The 23,925-nt window shown below is 40.2% G+C and overlaps 1 protein-coding gene across 14 annotated transcripts in view; it reads left to right on the top strand.

The window, feature by feature from the left end:
* Positions 1–23,925, top strand: part of MARCHF1 (membrane associated ring-CH-type finger 1) — a 471,750-nt gene that overhangs the window by 181,759 nt on the left and 266,066 nt on the right. The window lies entirely within an intron of this gene.

The following is a 23,925-nucleotide window of genomic DNA, read 5'->3' as shown; positions in this document are numbered from 1 at the left end:
GCCAAATGTGTGATAGGAAAGCAAAGACCAATGTTTACATGCACTCCTGTAAACTCCTATCATACAGAACTTCAGGGAGCATGTCATTTGAAAACTAGCTGCAGAGGGGAAAGAGTATGCTTTTTTCATTAGTATTATGTATTTCATCAGTTTTTAAAAGCTTTCTCAAAAGACATGTCGTGTTGAGCCAGACTTGGGAAGTTCCGGAATTTAGTTCATGTAAGCATCCAGGAGTTATCCAGACTTCAAAGTCCAAAAAAGTGGACTTGAAATGTCATGGGAACAGGCTTTTTGTTTGTGATATTTTGGTACTTCCTGCTTCTGGTCAGGATGGAAATGTATCTATCCTTTCTCTGCATTTCCACTTTCAGGTCTTTCAAGAACCAGAAAGTGAAGAGGTATGCATGAATATGAAAGTGAGTGGGGGTGAGGGGAGCAGCTGACTAAGCTTTTGCAAATCTCAGAAAAGGTTCGATTTGAGTTTTGAAAAAGATTTTGGTCACTTATTTTATTTGAACTGGTTCTTTCCATCACTAACATGAAAGAATTTTTCAAACCAAGTAAGCTGCATCTAGTCCAGGGGTATCAAACTCAAATGACCATGAAGGCCACATGAGGACTAGTACATTGGCCTGAGAGCCGCATTACTGACACCTCCCCCCACCGCCCTCGGCCCCGCCCCCCACTCCAGCCCTTCCCCACCGCCCCTGCCCTGCCTCTTCCCACCCCTTCCCTGTCACCATTCCAATCCCTTCCCTGAAATCCCCTCCCCAACTCCGCCCCCTCCCTGCCCCAGGGGGTGCAGGAGGGGTGTGGGATGTGGCAGGGGCTCAGGGCAGGGGGTCAGGGTTCAGGGTGCAGCAGGGGGCTCAGGGTGCAGGAGGAGTGCAGGGTAAGGCAGGGGGTTGGGGTGCAAGATGGGTGTGGGGTTCAGGGCAGGGGGTCAGGGTGCAGGAAGGTTGGGGTGTAGGAAGGGGATCAGGGTGCAGGAGTGGTGCGAGGTACGGTAGGGGGTCAGGATGCAGGAGGGGTGCAGGGTGCAGCGGGGGTTCAGGGCAGGGGGTCAGGGTGCGGGGTGCAGCAGGTGGTTCAGGGAAGGGGATGGGGTGCAGGAGGGGTGCGGGGTGCAGCAGGGGGTTGGGGGGTGGCAGGGGGCTCAGGGCAGTGGATTGGGGTGCAGGATGGGTTCGGGGGACAAGCTCTGATGTATATTTATTGTGCAGACATTCACTATCTCTTAAATCTGAGCCTTTGATTGTATGGATAAGGATAATAACAGAAATGGTTACATATAAAATAAAAAGTATAACACACTTGGAATCTAAACTCAACTTAAACAGGCTAAAAACCGTTGTCTAACGGAGCTTATCTCACCTAAAGCATTCTCTCAGCGATTCCAACCCTCGTATCTGTGATCCCCCTTTCATGAATGCCAAAAGCACTATTTTTGCTTCCTCGGTGAAGCATAAAATGGTGTGATTTTTTGCCATCCTCTTATACCGCCAAAATTCATTGATTTGCCCCAGATGATACCCCCACCTCAGGTTTATTCTCCAGTATCTTATCTACTTTTGACTTCCCATCCCCCTGTTGACTCGCATGTAAATTGGGCTTCTATTGTGTTGGCCTACAATGTTTAATGTATACGGCCAATGAAGAGACAGGTGAATCAACAGCCTTTGTCCGACCCAAAATGGTTTGTACGGTTTGTCAGCTCTGCCTTGGGTGCAGATTTTATATGTACTGAAAATGTTTTACACACAACTTAAATGTCATCCGTGCATGTCTCCCTCAACCGTTATGGGAATCAGTATGACATATGATTTTATTAGATACCTCATTTGACCCTCTCTGGATAATTACTGTGAAAGCGATGCGTTTGGTGCAGTGAGTTTGTCAGGCCTGTCAGGAGTTACTGTTATGGAACAGTGAAACCTTTCCCAATTAGCTTTAAGAGGTTCCGAGGGTCACAGTACCCAATTCCCACTACTATTTAGTGAGACATGGGCATCTAACTCCCTTAGTTCCATTTGAAAATCCTATATCTAATTCCAGACTCAGGCACTTAATAAGTGATCTGATTTTCAGAGGTATTGAGCAACCCCAACTACTGAATTGAAAGGGACTGCTCACATGAATAAGGGCTACAGAATCAGAGATTGATAAGTTAGACCCACATGGACATTTTTTGATATTGCAATGTGCTCCTTATTTGGCAGTTTCTGTTTAGTTACTAAACTTATTTTTCCCACTTTTACATAATATGTTAGCATTGGTGGTGGTGTCTTAAGGCATTATTTTTCCTTTGAACCATTTTCATTTCAGTTGGTGTTCAACTGTCTTGTGATTTCCTTGCCTGGAAAAATAGCTCTCATTTTGTGTAGTAAGTTGGTTTGCCCTTTTATTTTAAAGCAGATTATGCCATAGATAGGTTTTTAGAAGTCTGCACATCAAAGTGCCTGCTAGTTTCTCCAGGCAGTTTGAAATGATTTTCAGTTGGTATATTTGATGGCCTTAAAGCAGCACCTGTGTACATGTCTAATTGCTTAAGTATGTTGAGAAAAATATAAACAATCCTCCTCTTCCACAGATGAGCTCTGTCAGTACAGAGTTCTTGAAATTTGGTCCCTTAGCTGATCTATTTAAGGTAAATGTCACTGGTATTATGTTTCATGCTGTACATCTTGGTGATCACTAAGGGCCCCTGGATGCAATGTTTACTACTGTTAATAGGAATTCTCTGTAAATTGAAGGCAGGATATGGTCCTGAAGTGTCTAGCTAGTTGCATGTCCAAATTAGGTAATTGCATACACAAATTACAGTTTTCACTTGACCCACATTAACCATGTAGCTTGTACAAAACCAACGGCACATTTTTAGCCCTGAATGAAGGAAACTCACTATCTATATGCTGCAGTAACATGATTTTGAAATGACTTTTTTTTTCTTTATTTGTAACTTTTTAAAAATAACTGAGAACTAAATAGATTATAATTACTTGGAAGCTGAGAAAGGACTCTCACTTTCTAACTTCCCAAGCGAGGAATTATTTTGGCATAGCTCATGTGGACAAAGGAAGACATTAAAACTACAATCTCAATGCCTTTCGCTCAGAATGTAAAATCAGTCTTCCTTTGCAAGCAAACAAAAATGCTCTTATTGGTGGGTGAAGGTACAAAAAGCATTAACGTTGTCCAGTTACTAGTTACTAGCTGGTTAGCCCAGATACTACGATAATACATAGTCTAAATGACTGGATGGAAAAGAAAAGTCATATTTTATCCTTGTTTTGGTAAAGCTGAGTTGAAAGCTTCAGGTCAAAGACAGAATGTGGACTGTGTGTGTGTGTGTGTAAAAATAGTCATTCTGATACAGTATATCTAAACAAGTCTTGAAATTCACCCCTGTGGGAAAAGGCCAGCACAAGGCATACTCACCGCATAAGTCCCACTCAAGCTCTGTATTGAGGAATCAGTGGTTCATAGGCTTTGTGCAGACCTTTGCACAGAGGTAAATTTATCTCTCTTCATTTTAGCATGAATAGTATGAAGTAAATAACCCCAAGATCTACAAGTAAGTCTAGGACCTAATTCTCTTCTGGTGACCTCCTCTAGTCATTTATTGTTGATAATTTTTAATGTTATTGAGTGATATCCCATATATGTTGGCCATAAATACACTGTAGCAAAACATTTCATGATAGCTAAACACTTGGTGAGATATTCAGCAGCAAAAAGGAACCTTAACTAGTACACATCTTGTAGCAAAAGGATGGTTTTGTGGCATAGTACGAGTTAACAGTCTTAACATATTCAATTCCTACTAGTGATCCTGGTTTATCACTTCTAACTATCTAAAAGAGGTTTGTTTTCATTTTGTGTGTTGTGCTGATTTTGTCCATGAATACTTTCATGAAAAATGGAATGAGACATATTAATGATGGAATGTCCTTTAAAGGTAACCCTTGATCTTTTCTAGATCATTTTGGATCAACTTGAAGAATAGCTTGAAAGTTCTACTCAACAAAGGTGAAGCTTCTGTTCTGAGAGTAAGTGCAAGCCTCTCAGAACAGATGGGTTTTAAGTGAGACTTAAGGGATACTTAGATCCTGGTGTGGATGCTCCGTTTATGGATATGGAGTAAAATCCACTCTAAGTTTTTATGTTGGCCATATGCGAAGATGTTTTATATTGTCTTTAAGCAAAAAAAACAAAAACAAACATACATACATTCCAATAGACAAAATTTGTTTTGAGTAGCATTTGAAATCCTAAGAGAGCAAATTAATGTTATGGGACATTGAGATTACTCTCATCTTGTCTCTCTCTCTCTCTCTCTGTCAACTTTTCAGGGGATACAAGAGGAAACACCCTCTGGCCCTTACGCTTACTCTAGTAACGTTTTGGAACCTGGCAATGGATGACATACAGAAAACTGAGTCTTAAAGAACTTTGGGCCAAATTGTACTTTGTAGAGATTGTATAGAAATATAGAAGGTATACACTCCACATATAGATCTACAAAGATTTGTCAGATTTGTACACATTTAATTAATTCAGCCAAATAAAGCAGTGTTCTTGTACATCATTTCTAAAAAGGTATTGCTCCAGTTTCTTATGTAAAAGCAGCAAAGCAGTTTCTTATGTGTAGATAGGTTCCAATATTCCAAGCACTCTTTATTTTTTTGAGCACAAAGAATAGCTACTGGGAGCCATAATTTTATGCAAAATCAGATTTGTGAGTCAGCCTGGTGTCTGTTGTAAGATTGGGTTTATCCTGGCCTTAAATACACACATTTTTGAAAGTATCTTGGGGCATTATTACAGGAGATATGCTAGGAATGATATTTCCAGCATATGTAACTGAACTGGAGTCCTTTATGCTTGATGTACATATTTGAACTATACAGGTCTAGATTTCAGAATCAGAGGTCCCTTTTGGATAACTTTGAGGTTTATATTCTAACATAGCTCAAAAAAATCCCATGTGACATGCTCCCAAACAAATCTCAGTTCAAAATTTAGGAAGAGACAGAGGAGTATTCTGTAAACAACCTTTTTATATATGCTGGAAACTGACTGACTTTTAACATGTATCATTGTCCTTGACAAATACATAATACACTAGATTCTAATTGGTTAGGGATGTTTAGGTAAATATGTCATTAAATTGGGAATGTAAAATCCTATGAGTAACTGTTGAGTAAATTCAGATTCTTACACTTTGCTCTCAAACAAAAATTGTAGATATGAAACTGGTTTTCAAACTTTTCAGAATAAGGCTTTGAAAGGTTTGTTTCCTAATCTTAACTGTTTCCACTACATTTTTAGATTATGAGATTCTGTGATAGAACTACTGAAATGTAACTTGGCAACATCCCTGTAGAGGCAGTGTTTGCATAAGAATGTGGAGCTGTGGAGTGTTAACAATAGGAAGTGTGGTGATGATGGGAAGAAACACAACAAATCCAACAGTTTTGGGGCTAGTACCAGGGATCTGGTGAAAAATGGAGGGAAATAGGGAAGAAATCTGAGATAGCGGGATGAGATAATTGAATTAGGGAAATAAGAAGATAGAGATCATGTGGGGAAGAGAGAGACCAGAAGCAGATTAGATTAATTGCCTCCTTCCTTTCCTCCATCTGACTGTTTTGTAAATATTTGTCACCTGGAAATTCTGGTATACAGGCTTTTGTTCAGGTGATATCAGAAGTCTAACATGAGTTTAAACCCATTTCTTACTGTTCAGTTTAGCCTGAACTCAGCAAAGCAATCAATCATGTGCTTAACTTTAAGCATATAAGTAGTCTCTTAATGTCAATAGGGCTATTCACATGCTTAAATTTAAGCATGTGCTTACAAACTTGCTTGATCGGGGCCTTTGATAGTCCTATAAAACAAGACAGCACAATACTGTAGTGAAGAGTTATAAAATGCAATAAGAATCATAGCTATGAGATAGTAAGCTAGATAAGAATATTTTTCCTAGTGGCTATGTAGGCTTCAGTGATTGCTGAGTTACTTCCCATCACATTCAAATGGTGTTACCGTTATTGGATAAAATATCAAACCAAAAATGATTTGCTAGTTCTTCTAGTAATGGAGAAGTATGTAGCCAAAAGTAGGAACATTCCCCCCCCCACCACACACACACACATTGTTTTTTCTTTTCAGTTTCGTTATCAGACAAACAAAAGATGCAGCGCAAATATTAATTTGGAGTATAGTATAACCAGGGATTGCATCTTGTTTATCCTCTAATTCTTGCACAGAATTTTAAAATGGGGTGGGGGGGACTTGTTTTTGTTTTTATCAGCATGCTTCTATCAAATTCATGTTTTTTTGATGAGCTTCTAGTGATGGCTTATTTAAAAACCTATTCACTTTTATTGGAGAGACAAAGTGGATGAGGTTATACCTTTTACTGGACCAACTTCTGTTGGTGAAAGAGACAAGCTTTTGAGACAGAGCTCATCTTCAGGTTTGGGAAAGCTCCTCCCTACATCCCAGCAAAAGGTAAGGTGGAATAGCTAGTTTAGCACAAATAGTTAGCACATATCCTAACAGACCACCTCTACCTTGAATGGTCCCTTATCAACTCTACAGTCATAGGACAAAAAAGAGTTAGGGGGTTACAGATGGTTGTACTAAGCCAGACATCCAGTGTCTCTGTTCCGTCCATTATTTTTGGTGTCTAGCAGAGTTATGAATTTAAGCTCTGAGGATTGTCTTTTGAAAGTGTTGTCCAGGTTTCCTTTGAGGATGAGGCTTGATTGATCAGATATAGAGTGATCGCTTTTGTGAAGTGTTTACCCACAGGTGATAGGGTGTTTTTGTCTTATCACTTCCCTGTGTGAGTTCATTTGAGAGCATAGTGGTTGTCTGATTTCACCCACATAAAATTGTTGTGGAGGCATTTAGTGCCCTGGATGGGGTACACCACATGTGTGGGATCCATGGCTCTCAAGGGAGGTGTTGATCATTGTAGCAGTGGAGATAAGTCTGCAGGTTTTGCATCGATTGTTCTGGCAGGGCCTGGCGCTGTTTTAATTAGTGTGTCCTGGTCTTTGGGGAGCTTGCTTCTGATCAGGAGCTTGGGGAGGTGGCCTTGTTTGAAGGCCAGAAGTGGGGGTATCATGGGAACAACATGGCTACAACTATGCTGCATTGAAACTTCTATAGCTGTTAGGCAAAACTATATACATTTCAATAATATTTAGACATTTAGTAATTCAGAATCTTTTAGGATCTACGTTTATTTAAAAAAAAGTGTCATGTTTTTCTGTGTGGTATGGATCACAAACTTCCCAAGGTAATTATCACCCCCAAAATATGTTTCATTTGACTAAACCATTTTTCAACAGTTCCTTTGATCAAAGAAACAAAACATAATCAATTGAATCTATATGTAGATTTATGGGCTAGGGAATGTGCTTTGTTTGAATTCAGACAGTAGCCCTTATAAAAAATGTTGAATCAACTTTTTGCTAGTGTCAGTGTTTCTACTACACTCTTATGGCTATATGAGCTCCCTCTAGTGGCTCATTTACATTAAAGCTCTTAGTTTTCCTTTATTCAAGTATCTGCGTAACAGTGTGAACAAGGTTGCTGACCCTCATGTAGAAGACCAAACTCAATTTCTTGTGAACTTGTGTTTTTCATTGAAAAACACCATTAGTTCTCTTGAATATGATATGGAAATGCATTTAAATTCTCAGCTCCTTATTTTCTTAGAGAAAAAAATTAGAAATGATAAGGGAATTAACAAAAATCTGACCAACTTCTTATTTTGTACAAACAGACCCTGATCTGTTGCAATCACTGGAGAGAATTCATTTCCTCTGTCAGAATTTGGCCTGGCACAATGGTATCCTAGTCAGTAATGCACAATAATAGTATGTGGGGAGTTTGATTAACATAACTGCATATTTGCTTGTGGCTTGAGTTAGTATGACATGTCTACCAACCTTCACTCAAAGCTTTGGGGGTTTTGTGTGACGATATATGTGTATATACCGTTACAGATCCTCTGGGTCACAAACTGCAATGCCTCTTATAAAATATTATGAGTAGAAAAATACTATTTAATTTTAAAAACACTTAGTACAGTTTCTACCTAATATTTCTCATTTATGAATAGAATTAGAACTCTTGGCCTTCATTCGCTAACCCGTTTTGGGGGACTATGGTACAGAAGATGATAAACACATGCTTTTTGTTTAGCTGGTATTTACATCAACAACCTATAAAATATGAGAGTTACGACTGAATTTCAAATGAGAGCAAATTTGGTGCTGTTACTGGATTGTATATGACCATCATCACTTTTGTAGGTGATGATGATGATGTAAATGAACACCCAACAGTGGATTTGAAAGGTACTGTTAACATAAGCAATTTTTACTAAATGTTTTGATCTTGCTGCTTTTAAACTCTGGTGGGCAGACTACAGATTTAATCCCGACTGCTTACATTTTATACAATTTAGCACTGTTTTATCAACTATCATATCAAGTCCGAGATGCAGCTAGGTAAATGCTTGATAAATATATTATTATTTATTATTTTATTTCATTGTTTTACAGAAAGTTAAACTTGTAATGCATACAATTGCTGGGCACAAATGTCTTTCAAGGAGTCTAATTTTACATTTTCAATGACATGATATATTTTAATTATCGGTGTTAACTGCGAATATTTCTGGCTTTGTTCCTTTGGAAAGTTAACACTGATTTCCCAGGAAGCTACTGGATTTACAGCTGTTCCAAGATCCATCCAATCTATTGCAGGTTAAACACAGATTGATTTGTGGATCTCCTTCCTGGTGGATGGGGGCTCAGTAGAACTTAGATCCATCTGCAGTGAGGCCCCCGCTGTGACATTATACCCCCTAGTCTTCATAGAAATATAGTTATGATATAAATATGGCCTAAGTAAGATATATTTTATGCAAGATGGGTCTTGTAAGGTATTGTTGGAAAGGTTATGATTTACTGAAAGTGATTATCTAATTTGTATGTATGTATCATTTCTGTATCTAAAGTTAGGGATATTGACTATGTAACAATTACAACTGTGTGTTTATTTGGAGGACACCCACCAGACAACGGGCCATCACAGCCTTGATGGGCCACTAGGAAGAAACGATAAGACTTTGATGATACTAATCACTCTCCCTCCTGCGAGGGGTCCTGGGACATAGCTGTGACCACCAGATCAGGTGGTCCTGTCACCTGATACAAAATACCACCCTGGACATTGCTGGTACTTTTCTTCTGTAGGGGGATGGGGATCAAACTAAGGTTTTCTCGTCTTAGGTAAATCCGTTTTAAGGCTGGGGGAGGGGATTAATCTTCACTCTCCTCCATTGCCTACCCAAGAAGAAAGACTGCTGAAAGTACCTGGAGGGACAAAGGACCTAACCTGTGGGGAAAGGCAGGGGTGAGTCTAGACTAAGATGGGGGGGGGTCCAGTGTGTGCGAAGAAATAACTGGAACTCTGAGCTACAGAAACTCTGCAACTTGCCTAAAATAACATTTAGGGTGAGAAATTACTTCTTGAAACCAGTCTCTTTAAGATCTTAAATTTAGTATGCGTGTTTTGTTTTATTTGCTCAGTAATCTGCTTTGTTGTACTTGCTATCCCTTATTATCACTTAAAATATGTCTTTTGTAGTTAATAAACTTTTCTTGTTTATAAAATAACCCAGTTTGTGCAGTCCATACCGGGGGAAGGAGCAGGGGGGCTGGTAGGGAAGAAGCTGTGCATATCTCTTCACATTGAGGGAGAGAGAAAATTTTTATAAGCTTGTGCTGTGCAGATCTTTCTTTACAGCACAAGACAATATACCTTTGGGTCTGCACTCCAAGGGAGGTGAGCTCCTGAATGCTGGGGCAAGTCCCTTAAGCTGAATCTTCCCAGAGCTGATCTCAGTGTCTGTCTCTCTTTGCAGCTGGGTGTGGCCCTGCCTGTGTGTGCTAGAAGAGGCTTAAGAGCCTGGCTCAGCAAGACAGGGTAAAGGGACCCAGGCTGGCAGAACAGGTGGGCTCAGTGGTATCCCAGTACATCAGGTAGCACATTAAAGCAGGGCAACCTATCACACCCACTGCTAGAAAAGGCACAGGAGTTGAGGCAATCTCAGGATGTCCTCTGTTGGCTCTGATGTTTGAATTTAGAATCCTGCGATACTCATTATGATCTGAGAAAGAGCATTTGGCAGGAGAGCAGTGCCAAGCATTGAGGCAGTTGAGTCTGCCAGAAAAAAAACAAGTTTAAATGCAGCAGCGCCATTTCCAACCCCACCCTTGCTGGAGCATGCAAAGAAAATCCCCATCCACCCAGGCCACAGCAATGACGGTGGAGAAACACAGCCACTACTGCCTGGCTTGGATGCCTTTCTTTGCTCCTTTCTCTACAGTTCTTTGCCACTCCAGTCTGCCATTGTGTAGAGTAAACAATGGCTGCCAGTTTCACTTTTCTTTGTATATAAAGCACCAGACGAGCCTATAATTTGTTAAAAATACTTCTTTTCACAAAAAGGGAGTCAGCCTAGACATTGTGAGGTACAGGTTAAACCATCATCCTGCACTTGCAGAGCTGCATCAAACGATATGTAGTATCGGGAAGTTCTAATGTAAGTTGTGCAAGTGACTTCGTAGTGTGATGCCCAAGCTGATTGAAGGACATGATGTGTCATGGAAGTTTTATTGTTTCATTGCTGAAAATTACACTAGGGAGCTTTTTGTCCTGCATCAATCCACTCTTTTGCTTGCTGTAACAATTCCTGTTGAGATACAGTTTTGCACTGTATGGTACTTAACGTTAGTAATATAATGGGCCATCATATCATGCAACATGTCTTTGGGTTTTACTTGCACAACTTGCTTCCATATTTTCAAACTTGCTTTTTTGACTTACCACTTCAATGTCACAGTGGAGATGGAGAGTTAGACGTTGCAGGTATGAAATATATAGGCACAGACCTCACAAGTGGCAAGTGCATTATTCTTCTCTGTAACTGCATTGATTTTCTTCTTAGTCTGTTGAAGAAGGAAAGAATTGTAAATAAACTAGTAATGCTGATGCTGAATTGACGTGTAGTAATGTACAATACATTATGCACAACAGAGGAAAAAATTTTCCAGAGACATTCATCTCAGTTGATGGCCGGCCCACAACATTTTGGCACCTGAGGCAGGGAGCTCAAATGATGCCCCCATGGCCCCTCGCTTGGGCCAAAACTTTGAAAGATCTCAATTCTGCCTTCTTCCTCTCATGGTACTGCTCTGCTACCTACCCCAGTAAAGGAGAACTAACAACTTAAAATGCCTTGTTCAAAAATTTTAAGTAATACTTGACTTTCAAACGCCTGAACAGCAAATGTAACTTTTCTTGTCTGCATAGTAAACACTGGCATTTTTATCTGTTTGAATAATCAAAGTGGTGCTTTCTGTGCCTTTTTGGTTGCAAAGATTTGAACTGCTTCCTGCTGAAGGTCCACAGTCTGGGCCAGCTCATGCTCTATTGAGATGGCTGCAAGGCCAACCAGCCTCTCCTGTGTCATTGTAGAGCGTAGATGTGTTTTTATTAACTTCAGCTTGGAGAAGCTGTGTTCTCCACTGGCAACTGTTACAGGAAGTGTTAGAAGTATGCGCAGAGCAACAAAAGCATTTGGAAAGAGGGTGGCCATCTTATTTGTGCACATATATTCCAGAACAGACTTTGAAGTTGATCCTGCTGAAAAGTATCTTGAAAGGGCTTTCAGTTCATCACCTAAATCACTCACATCAGTAACACGCATGTGTCAACACTGTCATCATGTGTCAACACTGTCTCTAGTGCCCTGTACTGCTGGTGTAGGTCTTCTTCAGGTATAGTGAGGAGTTTTGGAATATCATACAACATCCCAAATATACTGCTGTGTTCCTTGAGCTGCAGTTCCTTCAACTGACTGTATTGCACAATTTAGCACCTCGTAGATCTTAAGGTCAGAAGGGACCATTATGATCATCTAGTCTGACCTCTTGCACAACGCAGGCCACAGAATCTTACCCACCCACTCCTGTAACAAACCCCGACCTATGTCTGAGCTATTGAAGTCCTCAAATCATGGTTTAAAGATTTCAAGGTGCAGAGAATCCTCCAGCAAGTGACTTGTGCCCCACACTGCAGAGGAAGTCAAAAAAAACCCCCAGAACCTCTGCCAATCTGCCCCAGAGGAAAATTCCTTCCCGAGCCCAAATATGGCCATCAGCTAAACCCTGAGCATGTGGGCAGGACTCACCAGCCAGACACCCAAGAAAGAATTCTCTGCAGTAACTCAGATCCCACCCCATCTAGTGTCCCATCACAGGCCATTGGGCATATTTACTGCTAATAGTCAAAGATCAATTAATTGCCAAAATTAGGCATACCATCTCATCATACCATCCCTTCCATAAACTTATCAAGCTTAGTCTTGAAGCCAGATATGTCTTTTGCCTCCACTGCTCCCCTGGTTAAATAATTCAACTTTGAATTGTTGTTTGGGGTTTCTTATGGGATTATCCCATGCCTCATAATCAAAATGTCGTCATCTTTAGTGACTCTTGTATTCTTGAATGGGTGGGGAAAATAGCTTCAGTGTGAAGTTCCTCTGCCAACTTCTGTGTACTCTTCAGAACATTTTGAAATCCTTCATCTGACAGGTAAGACTGTAGGTATGACTTTGCTTTGTCCAGTTGTTCCATTGCTCCAGATATATCAAGGCCAACACCCTGGAGTCTTGCTTACAACATTTATTTCAAAGAGTAGGCCATGCCACAACACTGAGCCACACAGAAATGTGAAGTTGTGTATGTTTCTGGTGATTCCATTTCCCTCTGCCACTGTTCTGCCACGAACAGTTCATGTCATAGCATTATCCTCCATAATGGCAACTATGGCATCATCTATCTTCCCAATTTGGTGTTTGATAGGCTTTATCGCCTCCACTCGACTTTCCCATCATATGGCACTCAGTGCTTTCAGTGTCAGAGAGGATGTTCCCAGATGTTGCTTCAAAATTTGCCATCAAATGAGTTGATGCAGAGAAAAATATATAGATGCTTTGAATTACATTAAAAAATTCAGCAGCCTCACTAGAAGCTGATGCTGCATCACTGACCACCAAATTCAATGAATGAGAACTGCATGGGACAAAAAAAGCTTGAGGGTTTAACTCTCGGATCTGTGTCTGCACTCCTCTGTTCCTTCCTCTCATGTTGGCACCATTATCGTAGCCCTGACCTCTCATGTCAGCTATCGCAATTCTTGTATTTTCAAGCTTTTTAAGAAGCACATTTGTCATACCAGCTCCTGTAGTATCATCAATGTCAATAAATTCTAGAAAATGCTCTCTGACAGTCACCATTGCAGGGACATTTTCACTAGGTTCTGTTGTTGTTACAAAACGCACCACTAAAGTCATTTGTTCCATATGACTGATGTCAGGGGTGCAGTCCAGAATAACAGAGTAATATCTTGCTGACTTCAGATCTGCCACAATCTTCTGTTTGACTTTTGTTGCCAGTGTGATCTCATTTTGAATTGTTTTTCCAAGGTAGTGGTATGTGTACATTTCTTGGGTGGTGACTCTCTTCTTAGATGCTCCGGGAGTACAGCATCAAATTCAGCCATCAGCTCTACAATTTTAAGGAAGTTTCCATTGTTTGGCACATACAGCTGATCTGAAGTGCCATGCAGTGCTAGGTTTTGGTAGCAAGCATTCTCACAATGGCAATGAGCCTTTTCAGAACATTTTGCCAGTAAAGAGACTCTGATGCAATCTTCTCTTGATGCTCATCATCTGTGGTGGCCTTTAACCTTTAGTCTCATCTCAAGCTCTTGACACCTATGGAATGTTCTGTGGTGATTTGCTGCCTTCTCATGGTGTGCCAGACTTCTAGCCAGATTTTTCCAGTCCTTTGTTCCAGTAGAACCCAATGTGGCTGGAATATTAGACCAGAAGAGTTTGCAATAAAAACAGTATGCAACATTCTGGGTTTTTGAGTACATAAGCCATGGCCTCTCCACTTTTGTCACCATTGGGGATTTCACGCCAGTAATGTGTTGGATGGAAACTTCTATTTTCATTGTCTTTGAGGAACATGAAGTTTTTCACTTGCTGTGGCCCATGCAGTACAAAGAAATCCCTCAGGCTACTGCTCAAGTGGGTCCACAGTCCTGAATCATCTAGACTTAAGGAACTAAACTCAGCAGCAGCTCTTTCTTGTGCCTCCACCACACTCTTCTCTGATCTACACTTTTCTTCAGGAATGTGCAGGGTTACATCCATTTGAGATGGAGATATGGATGCTGCAGTAGCTGCCAGGTCACCTGCAATCTGACAACTGGAAGATCAGGCATCTCCTCACCACTCACATCCTCACTGGGGCTGGAAGGCTCACTGTGAACATTTGTAACTATGTATCTCAGGAGAGCTCCTTCCTGCTTAGATAGAAAAGCTTCCTTTGCTTTCTTTCTTTTTCTGAATGCTGCCCCAGAGGGGCATCTTCTTTTTTCACATGTTCTGTGCCAGCTATAGTGGCTCTCAACACTCAATTGAAGGGGACAAATAAGCAGGCTTGTAGCAGGGCCTGAGTAAGGGAAGATATCAGTGTCTTAAGGGCCTAACTGGCTCCTACTACTTCAGTTGACTGCCTGTTCGCCTCAAGTGGGTTCATGGAAGCAGCAGGAAACAGGAAGCTCCCTGAGAAGCTGGTGTTAATCAGTCCAGGCTCCTGGAGGTGCTAGAGAGGTACATAAGAGGCTCAACCTCCTCTCTCTCTCCCCCTGCAGCTCCTGCCGCTGTCTGTTATTCTCTCTCTTACCTTTTCTCCTGCCTGCCTATTATGTCTCTTGTGCCCTCCTTCCTCCAACATCTCTGTGCACCTAGAGCAGAGAGAATACATATGGACCAGCAGCAGACACAATTTTCTACACTCTGGGTCCTAGTCCTCCCCCCCCCCCCCCACAACACACACACTGGCACCTGAGGCAGCCACCTCAGTTCCCCTCATGGTAAGGCCAGCCCTGTCAGTTGATTTCCTCATTTGTGTCCACGCTTTCAGTGAAAGACAAGGCAGCAAATCCACATACCTTCCAAGAGCTGAGTCAGCTGAAGTGCTACCTGTGGCACAGAGACTTACTCAGAACTTCACCACCTTTTGGAGTTTAAGGCAGCAGGTTTAAAACAAACAAAAGGAAGTATTTCTTCACACAATGCAGAGTCATTGCCAGGGATGTTGCAAAGGCCAGAAGTATAACTGGGTCAAAAAAGAATTAGATCAGTTCATAGAGGATAGGTCCATCAATGACTCTTATCCAAGATGGTCAGGGATACAACCCCATGTTCTGGTGTCCCTAAGCCTCTGATTGAAACTGGGACTGGATATCAGGGGATGGATCACTCAATAATTGCCCTGTTCTGTTTATTCCCTTTGAAGCATTTGGCACTGGCCACTGTCAGAAGACTGGGCTAGATGGACTATTGGTCTGATACAATATGGCCATTCTTGCATTCTTAAGGTGTGTGGAGGGGGAAAGCTGCCCAAAAAAAAAAAAGCAGGAGCTGGTGATGTGATTGAATTCCATCCTTCCCATAATATGAACAATATATAGTAACACAACATTTTTACTGCAATATATAGTAAAACTGCACTCGACCCAGTGAGATCAGCCTGCCGGGGCCTAAGATATGGCATGTACGTGTAACTTAAAGCCCTTTGATGTCATAAAGCTGATGAACGATAATGTTGTAAAGTGATATTGCTCATTTCTCTGCTGGAGAAAGATCTTTCCTTCATTAATGGCTAGTACAAGAAGGCAGATGATGAGATGGCACTGTCAACTGCATGCAGCAAGCACTGGACATTGAAGAGTAACCTGTGCATTAGTGACATAGGGCAGGAACATCACTATATCCTGTCCCTGTTCCCAGATTTACAATTTTTAAACCCCCAACACTGTTCTCATGCTTAGTGGAAGTGAATAATCAACACAAGTAAAATTTAGTTGACCTGATGTTGGGAACATTCATGATATGCTTGGACCACACCAATCTCTGATGTCATTTGGTGGCAGTAGTGACAGCGTGCAAGAGAATTATGTGGCTAGTAGCTGTAAAGATGTTTTAAAAACCCAAACTGAACACAATGTACACTGGACACACAATTCTCCCCATAAGGAGAATAAGAGAGGGAATAAACCACCTATGACAGATGTTAGTCATGATGGTTAATGCCTTACTGGAAGACACTAAAATACCATGTTGATGAGAATGGTACAAGAACCTGTATAGCACAATCTCTTTAGGCCAGTTTAGAAGAGTGAGACTTATGTATATTGTCAGGGGCTTGAGAATTCTGCAAAGGTAAGGGCCACAAAGACTGTGGACTAGACCCTTCTGTTGTCTGCCAATAAATAACTGCTAACGGTATATTCAGCTTGAGGGATTTGAAGCTTCAGCTGCTTTAAGTAGCAATGTTATATGAAGTTGCCCATAATCTAGTACGAATGTTTAGTTCAACAGCTCCTGCAGTGACCAACATGCAGACTTGCTTCTCCACACATGCTGTGCCAATGTGAGAGAAGCAGATAACTTGTGCTCTGGTGTATACACCCGCTAAGATACCGGGCCCCCTGTATGTTTCTCTGTTGTTCTCCCCCTTTCTCCTTTTTGTTTTATGTAGCTGAATAAGAGTTGTGTTCTCTTTTTCCCTTTAGATACAAAAATCATATGTTGGTGGCAATAATTCTATTTTGCTTTGATTCTCATTACTTTAACTTATATCTGATATAATCAGTTGTGGTCTCAGTCAGGCAAGTTTTATTATTTAGAACCAAGCAATATTAACTGTGGATAGGATTAATTTTTTTAGAACCTGGCTGTGAATTCTTTCTAAATCTGCTGCCACTCCTATTGACAGAGCTTATTTTCTTATACAGTATTATTGGTTTATATGTGATCCTGTGGGCAATGTCCTAGTCTGTCTTACCAGTGGTTTAGTGCACACATTTTTTTATTAAAATGGATGTGAGACAAGCTGGGAAACCTCTGTAACTCTTCTGCTGTAGCTGGCATTATTTCTAGTTGTACTATGATTTAGTCCTTTTGTAATTTTGTAACTGCTGTTCGTGCAGATCACAGGCAAAGATCAGTATTGCCTTGATACACTCACTAATAACAGGGGAGAGGTACAGTGACTACCTTTATACAAATTGCTGTTTGGCATACTGTCACTGTGCCTCAGGGGGTCACAGCTGAGAATACCAGGACAAACTGCTAGAAATGGGACAGACTCACCCCAAACTGGTGGTTGTTCTTTCATAAGAAATACCAACCCATTAACAAAAGTAAACACACTGGTTAATAAGTCAGAACTGCAGTCTCCTTGTTTCACCACGCAGACGCTAGACTTTATGATGAGTGGTTATTTAAAACCAATTTCCTCAAGCAAAGGGTTCTTCTAATTCTAAAATATCATCCACCTAGCCAGGTCACCATATAACTCAGATCTTTCCCCATAATCATGCTATTGCCAATCCTTTAGTATCTAATATCTAAACGTTTATTTATAGGAGAAAAGGAGGAGGAGAAAGTTAAAATGAACAAGGAAAACAAATACACTAATCTCAAAGTTTTTGTATCCGGTTTGAAGCAGTGATGGAATAAACTGCTGGCTTGTAAAGTCTCTGGTAACTTCCAAAAAAATTGGAAAGTCCTCAGTCCATTGGTTGGAATGTTCCTTTTAGTGTAAGTCCATAGTCCAGAGATTAGAGCAGGAAAGAGGCAAAATGGAGATGCTTCCAGGGTTTTTTATACCTTTTACCATATGGAGGGACTGCTCTCGGTCTTAGTTTGCAGAAAATTACAGGCACAAGATGGAGTCCAGGATCACATGAGCAAAGCACATGGCCTTGCATGCTTTGAGTCATAGGAGCAGCCATTACCCATTTTCTGACCTAAACATCCCCCAGAGAGGCTTACTGGTGGGGGAGACAAGCTTCTTCTATATCCATTGTGGGAGCTAAGTGTCCTTTTAATGGGCCATCAACTTGAATAGTCCATTCACGATGTGCTGGCTATACTGGATGCGACTACCTTGAGGGTGTTACCCAAGGAGCAAACATATTTGAAATACAGGTATATAGTCAATGTTCATACCTTCAGATACAAAATGATATTTGCATATAAACAGGATAATCATACTTAGCAAATCATAACTTTTCCAATGACACCTTACATGAGCTACTTTGTACAAGATTTGTTGCAATTCTTTAACAGTGGTAGCAACAATGATATACATGGTAATATTTTAATCATACAACATCACACATACATACTTATTACCTTAAACATAGTTGTTCTTTAAAAAATTTAAATTGCCTTTGATAACCAAATATTACTTGGGGATTTGTATCACCACCTATATATTCCTTATGCTATTGGGGAAGCCTTCTTAGAGGTCTGTAGAAATAGACTGCTGCTGTTTGGTAGATGTGACAGTTTGTGCAAGACACCCAAAACTATGAGCCACTGTGTTGCCACTTCACCTCAACAGGAGTGAACTTTGCTACTGCTTGTCCAGCTTGCTAGCAAACTCTTCAGGACTTCGCCAGTCCAAATCTTTCCTTGCAGAGAGCAATTAGATAACTTCATGGAGCATAAGTCATCAGTGGCTTTAGCCAAGATGGTCAGGGAATCCCAAATCCCAAATTCCCCAGACAGATTTCCTTGCAGTTTATAGTCCCTCTCAGTGCACACTCATAGAAGTTGTGTTTGCTACTTTCAAAGAGAGAGTGTACACACCAACCTGTTGGGTTACCTGAGGACTCACTCTCCACTGTTTAATACATAGTACTGAGATGGCTGTGTAATAAAAAAGAATGACTTGATAGATAAAGAGCAGATATGTAAGTGATAGGAAGCAAGAATCAATTAGACATATGTTTACAAACAAAACAAATCAAAACATGCTTTCTAGTGACTAAAACTTAATTTGAGCAAGTTTTGTCTTAACAGATTTTTCATTTACATCATGTTTCCAGAAACTCTTGCCCTTCTGGTCAAGAGGTCCAACTTTCATAGGCTCAAAGGATGTTGTCCATTTATGTCCCCCTAAGTGATGGGTAACTAAAATGTCTTTTTTTTTTGCTAACCCCATTTTACTCAAAGTCCATTGTCTCTGCCTCAAGAGCCAGGAAAGCTTCCTGTGGAGCAGATTCTGTCCCCCAGCATGATTGTTAAATGGTCTCTCCCACTCGTTTATCTTGATGGCTTTGTTTACCCTATACATAAATTTATTTTCACTGTCCTCTGCTTGTTACCAAGCCAGTGAGACAGGTAAATACACATTCCATTGTCTAGGGCAGACCTCCCAAACACATTAACACACACATCTATAACTTGTGCACAACCACTACATACATCACATAATGATTTTTAAGACCAGAGTGTCATCAGTTTAGATATGATATCTTACATGATGCCTTTGGATATATATCTTATGACAACCGTGTGCTGGGGAAGTGAATGTGTCAGGCCTGATGTGAGTTACAGTAGGCGGGGGGGGGGCTCTCCCAGTTGGCATTGAGAGTATCCCAGGGTCACAGCAGAATTTACTAATTTCCTGTACTATAATTTACTTGTATGGAATCCTGTCAGTTTATATGTGAAGTGTTCAAAGTTGCATCAGGGGAAAAAATGGCAAAATAAAACTCTTATTTTTGGAACGTCTACTGTTGAAAAGAAGTTTTAATAATAAGATCACTGGTAAATTAAATAACTCAAGATTTCACAGGTCTTATAGTTAAGCAAGCAAACAAAAACCCTTTAGAGATGGACTCTCCAAAATTCTTGGGGGGAAAAATTCCATGCATTTGCCTTCCCTTCTTCCCCACCAAAGAGAGGTGAAAATTATATTGTATTTTTATATTAAAGGAAAAATTAGTCAGTCCCTTCACCTTCTAAAACTTTGGCTTTGAAATTTAACAAGTGTTCCCTCACCCTTCAAAGAGAATGTTCTGATTTGGAAAATAAAATACTCCACCTACAACATTCTGAGGATACTGCTTTTCTTCTGCTGTCCAGTCACAGTAATACCCTATTTTCTCTGCTTGGGGCTGCACTCTGCCTCTGTTAATAGGCTAGGTTAGCCCTCTGGCTAAACTAAATCCTCTCCTTCAGGTTAAATGAAAACCCAAATATAGGGGTGCGGGAAGGAAATCTTTCTCATGGTAGGATTCTGCAAGAGCCTTTACCCTGCTTGGGCCACAATCCTTTCCTTGGAGTTGGTATGTCCTAGTCCTTGCAGGGAAGCAGTCATTTCTTCCAGCCTCTGTATTCCATTTCACTCTTTCCCTGGGCTATTTCCAACCCTGGCTTACCTGCCTTCCTCTTTGGTCACTCTCCGCCACATTTACTGTACATTAGACACTCTCCTAGGCTGCTCTCCCGAGATCCCTTACAGACTGGAACCACTAAGCAAGCTGCTGCTCTTTCCAGGTTCCTTTACTTTACTGAGGAATAGTGTCTACCTTTGATTTTTCTGTTTTCCTCATCCCAGCAGGCCTTGTTGTAGCCCATAATCTCCTGATTTAGGGTAAAAACCAGACAGAGGTGAGCTTTTCTTGAAGGCCCAGCTCATTCTTAGACAAAACCTTATTTTTCTTATTGATATTATTCAATAAAGTTATGAAGACAAATGTTAGTCATGAGAGATCTTGAGTTATGCTGTTTTTAATACATTTCTTGTTAAATACATGTTTGTTTTGTTTTTTACATCCGTGTTTAAGGCTAGGTGGAAGACGTGTCTCTTGAGAAAACTTCAGGGTGAAGATTAAGTCAAGAAGGATAGAGAGGGAATAGCATAATAAAAGCTCTGGAGTCACTTAATGAGATGACAAAATCGGGGGTAACCAATTCACAGTAAACTGGCAGAATGAAGAGTAAAAGCAGCAAAGAAGGAATTATTGAGATTTAGGGAAATGCATTGCCTTGAAGATGAGGATAAAGAGTTTGAATCTGATGCTTATAGAAATAGGAAACCAGTTCAGGAAATCAAGTATGTAGATAAGGGGGAATTAAGGGGAGCTAGACAAAGCAGTGAGAAAGGAAGATTACTTCAGTGTGCTGCAGCTAAATAGATTTGAAGGAAACAGTGTCTGAATCCAGGAGGCCAGCAATGGAGATGCTGAAGTAGCTGAAGGAAGAGGTCACTAGGTTATGGATCCAGAGTTAATGGCAGAGAAGAAGAGGAAGGAATGGATTTGGAGATCTTATAAAAGAAGTACTGCTGTGATTTAATCAATACCTTAGTTGCAGGGAGTAGGGAAAAAGGAAGAGAGAGCAATGTTTTTAATAAAAGTTCAAAGTCTCTCTCTACTTAGCTAACTAACCTCCCTCCCCCTCTCCATGCACAAAAAGCCCAAACTAGTTGGTATAGCACTTTCATGTGAAATTTTGGACTTTACTACTTTTTTTCCATGTGAAAAAAGGCTGTTGCCAAAGTCACATAGAAAAACAGCATCTAAGGGAGATAAAATAGTAGAGAGCAAAATGAGCATAGCTTGTGCATAGCTCTTCTATTTTGCAAGTAGACCCTGGGTATTTATGGAGCAACCACAGATTCCTTGGAACAAAATGCATATGGTGTTTGCTATAAAATTTTGGCAGCAGATTTTCCAGTCAAACCCTGGAAACATCATCTGAACTACATTTATCCAACTCTTAGTAAACACATCTCTACAAGTTTATTACAGAAGTTTTAGGTAGTTAATAAAGAGAAGTGCTGACACAGAGTCTAAACTGACTTCTTTGGCATCTGTGAAGTTTGCCTTTAAAAAATAATGCCAGAATTTATGCTGCCCTGTTGTGCAGTTTTTGAGGAGATGAAACTCATTCCTCCCAACTCAGGAATACAGGCCTCCCCTACATGCAGTAACTGGACTTTAGGTGTCAGTAGATCTGACCAGACACCCTCAGGTCCTCTTTCGACCAGACTTTCCGGTAGAAAACCAGACATCTGGCTGTCCTAAGTCTCAATGATTTCAGTGGGCCTGTTCATGGCATAAGGGTCTATTTAGGTTGGGGAAGGGTTTCCAAATCTGGCACACAGTTTCCATACCATCTACCTAATATTTCCCTCATAGTTGCACTTCCTATCCTGCACTCCTCTTGTGTAGTGTCTAACCCCAGATGAAACTGCATTTCAGTGAGATGTGAAGTGATTCTTGGGTGTATCTGTAAGACTGTAAATCACTTCAGAAGGCCAAGAGTCACTCTGGCTAAAATATACTATAAATACAAATCAATATTCTCTTTTCAAGAAGTGGTTTAGATAGGATGTTCCTGTTCAGAGATCATGGGGTGTTCTTTGAAATAAATATTTAATATATTTTAAAATATTACATTTTCAAATTTGTGAACAAATACTGTACATAATGAGAAAGCAAAGGTGGACCAAAGGATTGTGATTTGGGGTAGAACATCAGCTCTAGACCCCACAACAGTACACATGGCAAAGAAGTCGCAATAGGCTTCCTCTTATTAATGGGACAGCCACTGAAAGGGTAAAATATTCCATCCTAAAATCTGTCGTTGACATTTCAGGAAAAAGAAGAGGATGGGGTGTATTTTAGTTGCAGTACAGCAACTAACCTGTGCCTATAAAAGACACTTGCCTTGATTTAGATCTGACTTTCTGTTTTAGAATAAACTGGGGGTTAATAAACTAAATAGGTTGCGGTGAGGTGGGGGGAAGAAGTCAAGCTTACCAAGAACTGCTTGTCATATCCTGTAAGCTCTTTTTCTGGCTAACTGAGAGAGATCTGGATGGGCTTAAATGGATTACTGGTTAACCTAGAAATCTCTGATTTGAATCTCAGTACAGATTCTTTAAAATGAAGAATTAGAGTGGTATTGCATCAAAAGCAAAGTTAGCTTTTTTTTTTTTTTAATTAAAGAAGCAGATGTGGACTCTGCTCTTTACTGGAAAATTCACTTTCAGGTCTCTCACACAAATAATAAAGTTCTGCTATTGCATTAAGAAAGAGGTGGATGACTATCATGACAAAGCAGACCTAGATTCTGGGCTTCCTAATCCTATAGATTTTAAGAGCAGGAAGATAGTTTGTCTAGAGACTTAAAACTTTTGACAAGCTGATAAGGATTCATTAGCCTTAGACAACAATATTACTTAATATGAATAAACTAAGATCAACAATATGGTATACAGTATTACTTGTCTTGAAATGCCATTAAAGTACTTAATCCATGTATAGAACTGTTTTCGTAAACTGTTTCTAGTTGTGCTTTGCTTAAATCCCAGTATTTTTCTAGTTTATATTCCAAGTTCAGAAAAGATCCCCCTTTGTTGTATGTGTTTTGAGGTCTAAGTTTTTCAAACTAATTTTAAAATGTAAAATATGTGAATTGGATGTAAATAGGTGGAAAATCCAATAAAGGAATCAAAAGTTTAAAGGAAATATGGGAATGCAAATAGATTTCATTTGTATTTAGTGTAAATATGTCTCCCCTGCATATCAGTATATTTTGTGCAGCTTCCACAGAAAGGGTGTAACACATATGCATGCCTTCCAATAGGACTGCTAAGAGATTCATTCACCTTCACATTATTCCAGTTTTATGCAAGTGTAACTCCATTGAAATCACTGGTGCACAATTGGAGTAATGCAATGGTGAACCAGGCCTTAACTTTTATTTTTGGGCACTTTCCAGTAGGCTAATTTAATCCAATAAAGTGAGAGAGAGAGTAGTTGACACAGTAAAGAAAAAGGTGTTAAGAGAATCTCTTCACAAAATTATAAATAATGAGATCCAATATATATACATAAGCTGCCTTATTGATATAAGTAAAAACTCAACTACCTGTTTCAGGATATATT

Source organism: Mauremys reevesii, linkage group 5 (assembly GCF_016161935.1).
Source record: "Mauremys reevesii isolate NIE-2019 linkage group 5, ASM1616193v1, whole genome shotgun sequence".
Classification (NCBI taxonomy): domain Eukaryota; kingdom Metazoa; phylum Chordata; order Testudines; family Geoemydidae; genus Mauremys; species Mauremys reevesii.
This window is presented reverse-complemented; position numbering and strand designations above follow the sequence as displayed.